Consider the following 11,051-nt stretch of genomic DNA (forward strand, 5'->3'; position numbering starts at 1 on the left):
CAATATCACCTTCTTGCTGATAATACTTGAACCTTCCAAATCCCAAGAACTTTCTGGGTGTTTTTTGGTCACAGTGGGTTCATTTTTTACTGTCACATTAAGTTTTGCACCTCTATGGAAACAGAACACCCATAACTAGAAGTAGAAAGAACTCAAAATTGTCTTCTGTGCCGCATGTTTAAGTTACAATCCCATAAAAAAGAATGAATGTGGAAATTCTTGGATTACTTGTTTTACTAAAATTGGGGGGGAAATGAATTCACAAGTACAATATTTTTGTGCCTACAGGTGTTGTGGAGAAAAAATGACTCTACGTACTAAGCATATATACTTTCTAACTTACACATTTCATTTTCTTTCCCCATACTTCTCTCCTATCTGCTCAGTATGAACACAAACTGCAGTTCAAAAAAGTCCCTGAATTTTCTTTACACGATCAATGGTCACAGAAGAGTAACTCACAGCTTCACCGTTGGACAGAAAAGGGGAGATTTTTTTTTTATTTTGCAGATTTGGTTAGAACAAACTGTATATTTTTGCCATAATTTTAAACAAGATGAAATATCACGATTTCAAGCTTCCTTTCAGTTTCACACTTTACAGATGAGTAGTTCAAGGATCATAAGAAAGCTGAAAATATGATGCTTTTATTTCCTTTTTTCAGCTTTTTTTCTCTGATAAATGATGTGAGTTTGGCAATTTCTCTAAAGACAACATGCATTTCAATGTCATCAGTGGGTGTTTGGGGTCAGAGGGTTAAACCAAGTACTTCATATATGTTATCTGTACTCAACAGGTCTGAAATCAGTCCGCTGACTGATTTACTGCCAGCTGGCACCTGTGCCACCACAGCTGCCATGACCAACCCATAACCCACCAGCAGCAGCCGCTGTCACAGCTGAGTGTCACCACGGTGCCATGAGACTGTGCCGCAGGGAACAAGAGACAAAATGCCTTCAATTCAACAGCAAACAGGTAATGTAAACGCAGAGCTATACAGCTGCGCAGATTCTTTAAAAGACCTCACTTTTAGGTTTTGATTTCACGCTAGGCGAGCCTCAAATACTGTGCTCTTTTAAATCAGCACAGCACACATTATCCATGCTCTGTTACACTTTAATGCTCTTCAATTTCCACTGTCCTAATAAAGTTTATGTGAAAGACTGTCAGTCTAATAAGTGTGAGATACATCAGGGTGATGAGTGTTCAGGTTCATGGCCCGGTCTCCGTCAGGATATTTCTTTACCCAAAGGGACTGGACAAACTAGAAATACCACTTTTTTCTTTGAGATCACGAAACAAAGACGACAGACGCCTGCATCAATTACACCGGGAAGAAGAAAAATATCCCAAAGAGAATGTTTTGACTTTTAGAGCAGCGTCAGGGGGCTCAGATTTCACTGGGGGATTCTTATGCAGAGGGCTGCACCGGCACCTGAACAGTAGGTCAGACCTCGACACAGCAATCCTGGCCTGATCCTCAACTTTGACTCGAGCAAACCTGCGTTGCACCACATACAGTATACACCACAACAGAGGGCCCGAGGAATCTGGCGGTGAGTTTGTTGACACAGAGAAAGGTAAAGAACTGAAACACGGCCAGCGGGCTAAATATAAACTGCTCAGGAGGCTTTCTTTCCTCTGGGCAGGGGGATAAGGAGCAGCACTCGCAGCATCAGTCTTGCAGACCCACTTTTCTGGAAACTCACTAGCTCGAGGTAGAAAACACAGATCCCTGCTTATTTCTTTGTTGGATAATTACACATCTGCGCGTGTGCTCGAGCTACGCAGTCATCCTCTTTTCATATCCAGGCTATAAACAATGGTCCATCTGTGTTCCGTGATGAATTTCCATGTCCATTATTCAAATAAACATATGCTTTAAGCGATAATGAAGATAATAGCTGTGTCGTTTGAGAACACGAGATCAAGCAGATATTTACTTTGAATATACAGTCTTCGGCCTTCGTATGGAAATGAGGCTCACTCTTTGATGTTTAAGAGGACTTTCTCCCCGTCTACTTACTCTCCACACAACATAATGCTACCAGCATTCCTCTGCTGCACACCAAACTTCTCTGTCTGCACTTACGTCATGCAAGTCCTGGCTGGCCAGCTGGCTAACTCCCCACTCCTACATCAAACTCGCAGGCCACAGGCGGGATGACACTTTGATCAAATTTAAGTAAAATGGACTTCCCAGAGTTTGAAAGATCAATACCACATTAATAACACCTGGCTGAGGGAGCCGAGGATCCTGCGCTCGGGTTGTTGCCGCAGAGTGGAAAAAGGAAGAGACAGGCCAAGGCAGGCCAAGGTAGGCCACTGACTGTAAATCTCTCAAGTCTTGGCATCTCTTCCAGGCTGCTGGAAGGTGTCACAATAACCCTGAAGACCTCATAGTGGCGGCAGCTCAAGTCCCTGCTAGCGTAAGTGTCAGGCCGGGCTGAGTCACCCGGCGCCGTGGGACCTTCCTGCGTGGCGAGGGCTTCGGCGTGAGATTTCCTGCTCCAACGGGCAAAACACGGAGGTGCTGAACACATGTACACAAGAATCTAAAACACAGACTCACTCTCCAACCTTCAGCCTGCGACTTTCAAATTAAAATACTGAGTGGTCTGCACATCCCTTATAGAAGAGTTGCTTTTATTACACTTAAAAAATGTTGGAAATGACTGACTTCTTCGCCAAATGTTCAAAGTGATTGAATCTTTTTCAACAGAAACATGCATCGGTGAGCTGTTAACATGCTAATTTCTCAAGTGTCTCATTGCCTTATGTTTCATGGCCATTTAACACTTTTCTAAAGAAGGAAATTAGTTTTTTCTTATATTTCTCACTTTTTGGTCTGTTAATAACACACTCACAATAAAAGACCCTATCATGTATAATTATCTCCAAACCGCCCGGTTCTCCTCTGAGGGGTTCCTTTCAGAGGCCTTTGTCGGAGCCTGGCCAGACTTGATCTAAGGGAGATCACAAAGAAGGGTTCAGGCGAAATGGCAGAGGAGGGAGACACACACACACACACACACACACACACACACACACACACACACACTAGACACAATCCACAATCCTGCTTTTGACCTGTTTCTTAAAGAGCACGACCTGTCTTACAAAACACGACTCCCAACCAGGATTTGACCTTTCTAAAGAGCAAAACAATCCTCCGCCTCAGTAGGCCACAAAAAAAAAAAAAAAAAAAGTTAAGCTGAGTTAGAGGCAGTAACATGTGATAATGAAAAGGAGAACAGCAAAACGCTTAGCGGGACTAATTAAGCACAACAATCACAAGATGTGCGTGAGCTGCAGTCTCGCATGAAGAAATCTCTGCACACTCAGCACAGCACAAACTTAGATGTGCTGCATCACAGGGAAGATAAGAAATGAGAGCAGATCCAGACAGAGGAGGCTTCTCGACGGACGCAGGCTTCCACTGACGAGGAGCCCCAATCGCGGCACTTGGCATGAAGCAGCGCTCCTTGAACACATGGAGTAGATGGATACGTTTCATCTCCCAGTCTTATGAGATGAGTAAGCCAATCGGGGCCTGGCTCTCCTCCACATTGCCCCACGTTACAATAGATCAGAGACAGAGGAGACGGAGCAGCAGAACAGACGACTCCTCACATAAACACAGCGTTGAATCACACACACACACACACACACACACACACACACACACACACACACACACACACACACACACACACACACACACACACACACACACACACACACACACACACACACACACACACACACACACACACACACACACACACACACACACACGCCAACACGAGTTCTGAGGGCAGAATGGCCGGCAAGCTCAGCAAAAGTCCTGCTGTGGCGTCGGCTGAGAGCAAAACATCCATCTGAATGAATCCCTCTGTCATTCTCAGCTCGTCTCTCTGAAATTCTTTCCTCGCCTCCAATCCCTTCCCTCCTTGTTGCAAAGTTTTCCATCTGCTCTTGGAATTACCGATTCCCACAAAGATGGAAATCAACCAGTCTTTTCAGGAGTCTGATTCTGGCCCAATCCCTGCTGCCCCTCACACTCCAACCACAGATGGTGGCCTGGTTCCTGCAGGGAGCACTTCCACTTCTTGGTGGATTTGCAGCGCCGTCGAGGCAACATTATCAACATGTAGCTAACTTCTTTGGGCTTTTTTTCTTCTTCTTCTTTTGCAAAAGCAGTAATGCACAAATTCATCTCCGCCTCTTATTTTCCTCTTTCCGCTGGATGCTTATTATAGAGGGCACATCTAATGGACTCTCAAGAACCAATATGCAACAGATACGAATAGATGCCGTGAGATGAATAATGTAAAAACAATAACGTTTAGCAATAAAGAAAACTGGTGCATATTTAAATGGCGTGAGGATGATTCTTTTACCCAAATATTAAGTACATTTAATATTAACAATTTCAGTCCTACAATAAATAGATTTGTCCTCTTTAAAGTGCTGCATCCACTATATCCAGTTTAATCTCTTCATTGTTTTCCTTATGTCTTCTTACAGCATGTATCAGAGTCAGTGTATCTGTTAGTGCCTTTCTATGAGGGTTGCCCTCCGATATATTTGTGCCCTTTAACCCTCTGAACAGTGGGCTTGAAATGCAAGTTATCTTTTGTTCAAATAGCTAAAATGTCACCATTTATCAGAGCCAGAAACTGCAAAAATAGAAAGAATTGTTAGATTTTTATGTTTCCGACTGACCTTGAACGAATCACGAGTGACATGCTCTCCTGTTAGGAAACAACCAAATCTAAGCTTAGAAGCTGTATTCACTGCTGTCACTGTATTCTACATTTCTTGTTTTAAAAAAAAGCCAAAACTGTAAAAAAAAAAATAAAAATAATAATTCTATGCTCCTTGTCGCAACCGTGAAGCCATTAGTGACTCCACTGTGAAAAACAATCCCGTGACAAAAATTCAGGCCTTTTTTGGCATCAACTAGATTGAACTGCAGGCTGTGCTTTAACCGAGCAGACAGGAGAAGCAAGAGAAGAAAACATGTAAATAGTAAAATATCTATAGTATGTAGAGTCACTACCTGTTTTTCCAGTAATGGTAACACTTGAAAAAATATTTTACATGTTCATTTCAAGCTCTTTTATCCATTTAATGAAACATCTTTTCCTTTCTTTTTATGATTTATGCCATTTTAATCACATAATATTGAGGGAAACACTTCCCAAGTCCTCTCTACGTCTAGCCATGGTTGTGCTGTTTCCTTAGAGGTGCAGGACTTTAAATTACAGCGTAGAATGAGCCTACAGTAAGTAAAACTGCACGGAGTTCACAGGGTTAACCTTGACCATAACAAACGTATTCAGTTTACTATCACGTATAGCACAGAAAACCACAAAATCTTTACATTCATGAAGGTCGAACCTCTGATGTTTGGCATATTTGCTTGAAAAATGATGATTATCGCTGCAGTTTGCTCGATGGTTCCATATCACGTTTCCCAGTATTGCTGCTGGTGTTTATGCAGTGTAAACCCGAAAGCCCTGAAGCATTATTCATTCCACGCCACGCTTCAACTGAGACAGTCTGGTCTTCGTAGTCCTTTTCATCTCAGCCCAAGTGTTATCTTATTCACTGAAATAAGCAAAAAGGATATTCTGCCTTAACTTTAGATCAAACCGGGAAATGAGTCATGAGACGAGGGATAATTACACCACTCAGTTGACAACATTCACTGCTAATAGAGGAAACAGATGGTAAGCGAGCATCTATTCCATTCCCATAAGAGACAACAGAGGAGTGAAAGTGTCAGATCGGGCTTTACACAATGAAAAAAAAAAAAAAAAAGCACACACACAGCATGGTAGCGACACAACTGGACTTTCGCTTTCATAATCTCTTTGTGCCTGAGAATGCAAATGCAATGTTTTCTCCCTTTTATCAAGCAGACCAGCAGAGTCTCCATATCTCACAAAAGGTAATAATTCCTCCCCGACAGCCTGGACTGACCGCCGCATGAGCAAGAAAGAGTTATGGAAAAAATATGGATTAGATCAGGGTGAAAAGGGCGAGAAATCCCCACAGGAGAGTCTTTAATTGTAAGGTTAAGGTGTGGTCCTCAACCAATCATAGTGATAAAGGCGGTATTAATCAAAAGAGGCACTCTGAGGATTGTGGGAGTCAAGGCTGCATTTATGCCTCCTTGGTTTCTCCTACTTCAGTATGTAGGCAGGCGGAGAAGCATGAAGGGCCAGTAGGGGGATCAGGAGAGGAGGAAGCCACAGAAACTGGCAGCGTTTTAACTATTAACCACTAATAGGAAGGTCTAAGCGCAGATGCTGAGGCTTGCAACACTCCAGTTAACAAACTAAAAAACCGACAGCATGTAAATTCCTGTTGACAGATACTCTCACACAGCGCTGTGTGCTGGAGCGTTGCTGTTCCATTCAGCTCTTTTAATTACCTGTGTGTGTGATTTAATCCTTCATATGTCTCAGCCCATTCCTCTTAATGATGTGCTCCATTCAGCTCTTGACAATACACATTCTGCTTGCACGGGTTTGGGTCTTTTTTTTGTTGTTTTTTTTTTTCCCCTTGTTGCACATACAAGTGAGCATAGCTTTTCCCACCTCTCATGAAACAGTAGCAGTGTCAGGAAGAAACACAAATATTGGCAAGAATCTAAAAGAAATATCTTGCTTCAGCATGTGACTAGCACCGTGTCGCATGCACAGCGTTAAAGCAGCCCGCAGTGGGAATGTTATCAGTATTACTTCCTTATTACTCTGCTTTTATGCCCCCACAGTTCTTTGTGTGTGTGACAGAAATTCAAACAGGCCCGAGTCACTTCAGCCTTCAGACAAAAGCATCCCAGCTCTGTAATTAGATGGCATAAATGACTAACAAAATTCGACGAATTAAAGCTGATTTTGAAAACATGAATTTGAATGAACGTGAAAAGGTCTGTGTCAGATACACATTAAAGATTTATTTATACCGCTTTGTCTCCCCCTCTCTCTCTTTACCTCCACCTCTCTGATATGCAGCTGAGTTTCATTTTGGGAAAGATTTATTTATCCTACTTGAAAGTCAAAAATTGTATTTTTTATATATATCTTTCTGTCTTAAAAAAAAAACACTGAATCTAACCGTGTTGCAATCCACAAAACGGAAAAAAAGAGGACTTTGTACTTCTCTAACAGCCATGTGAATTGAATATTTTTTCACATCTTGGAAGATTTACAGCTGACTGAGTGAGTTTTCAGCCCAGAGGACCAGAGGCAGCTCATCACACAGGAGGAAAATCCAGCAGCTTTTGAGGCTTGGATCTAACAACTTCCCCACAGTGCAAATGTGGTTTCAATAATCAATAGCTGCTTCAATGTCATAAATCCCATCAGATTGCAAACTTTCAAGGAGTCTACAGTAAGCAATGGAACCCAACGCCTGAACAGGAGAAGCTCCAGGTTCTACTGTCTGGATGTCATCATAGATTTAGGGGATGTTGGCGCACAAATATTGATTAAATTGGCGAAATTATGCGCCTTCGTGGCTCTTTGGGGGATTTTTTGTTGTTTCTAACTCTGGATTTAACACCTTTTAGGTTACCTGGATGCTTTAGAGGCGCTAAACACAAGGCAGAAGCAGCGTAGGGAGGATTGTGTTTGGGGAAATGGGAGCTTTTCCCCACAGAGCACCAAAGCGCAGTCAGCCAAAATAACCAAGATTGTTTTTACGCACAGTAAAATAGAAACTTCATCCAACTTATTAAGATAAAAATGTTTATATTCCTCACTGGGAGGGCTAATACTGTCCCATAGGTAAGTCGTGGCAAAGGGGCAGAAAGCCGCAGATTAACGCAGCAACGTGTTAGGGAACACAGGCACAAAGTTGGCACCTTCTCCCAGACTCGCTCCGCTTTTGCTTTCAGTGGAGTTTGATCCACATGTAAAAACTTCCCAACTGCGTTTAGGAGACAGAGGTGGAATACGACTCTTACCTGTTGGCCCCTCGATGCCATCGGCGTAGATCTGAACAGACAAATCAACAGAAAGGCGCAGGTGTTCATCGTGTAGATGTTTTAGTCCACTTTAAATGTGCAGAAGGAAGCATTTCATTCACTCCGTGAGATCCGGGCGCGCAAGTGGCAGAGCGGAGCCCATCTATTCCCCACAATATGTGACTGAGAGGAGTTTCGGAGACACTGAGGGAGACAGGGCAGAGCTAGTTCTGCAAACTGACGTCAGGGTAAACAGTTCAGGAGAGAGATTTTCCTTCTCAAGCCCACTTTCCTTTCCCAGCCTCCACTTCTTCACAGGTTCAAGGTATGAGCCGGGCGCCTCCAAGTGGCCAAATCCGACAGAGACACTGTGGTAATCAAGCGTTGGCCAAGTAAAACCCCAATCTGTGTGTGTGTGTGCTTTTAATAGTTGCTCAGTTAAGCCCAAAATTATTAATACCTATAGGAAATTTAGATTTATAGTGAATTTACATTGGATCAACTGGCTTCTTTTGACTGGAAATGACATAAATAAGAGACAAAAGATGTTTTCGAGATGTTGATGATGCTTTTTAACTATTTTTACGAAAAAATGGTGTGTTCAAAATTATGAACAATGAATGGTAAGTCCTTTATTTGCATCCACATCAGTCTGACCGTCTTTCTGCATGTCTTCACTGGGATTTTCATTCTTCTTTGTGACAATCTGCAGGTCTTTGAAGGTAAAGACCTTCTTGCCATCACTCTGGTCTCCTGTTTCCTCCACAAATTCTGGATGGGATTCTGGCTGGGCTGCTCCAAAATACTAATATTGTTTAAACCATTTCTCCATCACTTTGGCTGCATGTTTCAGATCATCGTCTCGTTTGAAATTTTTCTCCTAGCCGCCTGATATTTCCTCCAGAATCTTAATGTTGTCCTCTTTTCTCATGATGCCATTTACTTTGACAAGCTTGTCTGGCCCACTGGCGGAAAAAAAACAGCACCAAAAAAATAAAAAAAATCACATTCCTCCTGCTGATCCTTGGGGTTGAATGCTTCTCCTCTTCTTTTGCCAAATGAAAGACACGTCCCTTTCTTGTCTCATCGGACCACACAACTGCTGACAAAAATCCTTTTTTCTTTGTCCAAGTGAGTTTTATGTGTGTGTGCGCTCAATAGTTGTTCAGTTAAGCCTAACATTATTAATACCCATAACAAAGCTAGATTTATAGTGAATTTGCATGGAACCAAAATAATTCTTCTGGCCGGATATGACATAAGTGACAAAAGACAATGTCTTCGAGATGTGATCAATTTTAATTATTTTTACATTTAAAAAGCCACGCCCAAAAATGTAATTAATGGCATGTCCTTCCTTGATGTCCACATCAGTCTAACACTCTTTCTGCATGTCTTCACTGGGATTTTCTTTCCTTTCTGCCATTTTGCAGGTCTTTGAAGGTAAAGGCATTCAACTGATGAAAAGCACTTTTTCGTCTTTGTCCAGGTGAGCTATTATGTGTCTGTCCTGGAGAAGTGGTGTCCTCCTTGGTCGGATTCATGAAGACAAGTGTTGTTCTTGGCCTGCCAGAGTGTCTGACTGACAAGTTGCAACCAGAACTGCTTGGATTCATCGGGACGGTCTTTGTGCTGCTCTTTGGATTCTTCTTGACCTTTTGCACTAATATTCCTGTCAGCACAGGTGTCATTTCTGGCTTCCTACCATGTGCTTGAGATTTTTCAGAGTGTGGAACTCCTTGTGCTTTTTGATTCTGCTTTGCACTGTGGCCAGTGGCACTTGAAAACACTTCAGAGCTTTTCCTTGCCTTGTCAGCAGCCACAGTGTATAACCAGAGGTCCTCACTAAGCTCCTTGGTTTTAACTATGACTTGAAACTGACTTGTGACCAACTGGAGAACTACTACATTATCTTTTCTCAGTTTATAGTTTATTAGAATGCTCTATAGTCTGGATTTATATCAAAACTTGCAATGGGTATGAATAATTTTGGGTTTACCTCTCTGTTTGTGACTGGATTTTACGTGAAATATCAGAATCAGGTTCACATTACAGGCAAAGATTTGGGTTTGGGCACGCAGCTCTAAAGGCCAAACAACAGGATGCATTCAGATTGTGAGACGCTTGCACCCATTTAATTAACTAATGAAAAGTCACTTAATCTATACTGCCCAGCGGCTACCAACAGTGATTCCCCTGCATCCAGCGCCACAGGTACAGGAGCCTGAAAACAGCACCTACAGGCTGAGAAATAGTCGTTATTTAAGCCTGCGGAGAAAACATAGAATACGTTAACTTCTGCATTAAACGTGCTAAATCATTCTCATGTCAAAAATGTATCGAGGTCTAATTAATCTATACGTGCACAACCCGTACTGAGAAAAACATATTGTCTCTGTCCTGTTAGCTGTTGTTTTACACTCGAGCTTAGTCATATATTCACACAGGACAGACAGGGAAGCAGGCCTGCACTCACACCTTCAGTGACAGGTGCAAAGCATATTTCTCCATAAATTAAATAGTCTGTCATGTTGTGTGCATTGAATTTGCATTTGATGAATTTACATTTTTCTCCTCTGCCCCACAGCTGTTCATGTTTGTCAGATACAACACCCGAAGAGCCGGATAGCAGAAATCACTCTTGGATTTTTTGTGTCAAAGTTAAATGCAAACACACAGCACTGATGTATTAACTACATAAAATAGGACTTGAAAAGCCAGCGCCACATATTTTCCAGCTTGTCTGGCCTGTCCTCGTCTTGTAAAACGTGTAATAGCATTAGAGTTGTCTATTTGATTATGAATCACTCAACACTCTCACCATGATGCGAGGTGTCTGCTGCTATTTGATTATAGCTTTGCGCGTGTTTTGATGTTCACCTTTCAAGTACAAACATCTTGCACAAATGCTGATGTCGCAGCCGCTCCTGCTTCGAAACACGGCAAGGCTGGCACACTTAGCCGTGGCTCCAGGACTCCCAATTGGATCAAGATGCCATTATGCAGGCTATTCATCATTCATTTTGTTGTTTGCGTGTGAACATTAAAGCTGTGGATTAAATTAAAGGCA

At 42.3% G+C, this 11,051-nt stretch overlaps 1 protein-coding gene across 3 annotated transcripts in view; it reads right to left on the reverse strand.

Moving 5' to 3' along the window:
* ptprub (protein tyrosine phosphatase receptor type Ub) overlaps positions 1–8,240 on the reverse strand; it is a 232,400-nt gene extending 224,160 nt beyond the window's left edge. For all 3 annotated transcript variants that reach the window (XM_051956864.1, XM_051956863.1, XM_051956862.1), the window contains exon 1: positions 7,982–8,240. The gene's annotated coding sequence lies outside the window, so the exon portion shown is untranslated. The remainder of the gene's footprint in view (positions 1–7,981) is intronic.
* Positions 8,241–11,051: the final 2,811 nt, after the last annotated feature.

Source organism: Acanthochromis polyacanthus, chromosome 12 (assembly GCF_021347895.1).
Source record: "Acanthochromis polyacanthus isolate Apoly-LR-REF ecotype Palm Island chromosome 12, KAUST_Apoly_ChrSc, whole genome shotgun sequence".
Taxonomy (NCBI): Eukaryota; Metazoa; Chordata; class Actinopteri; family Pomacentridae; genus Acanthochromis; species Acanthochromis polyacanthus.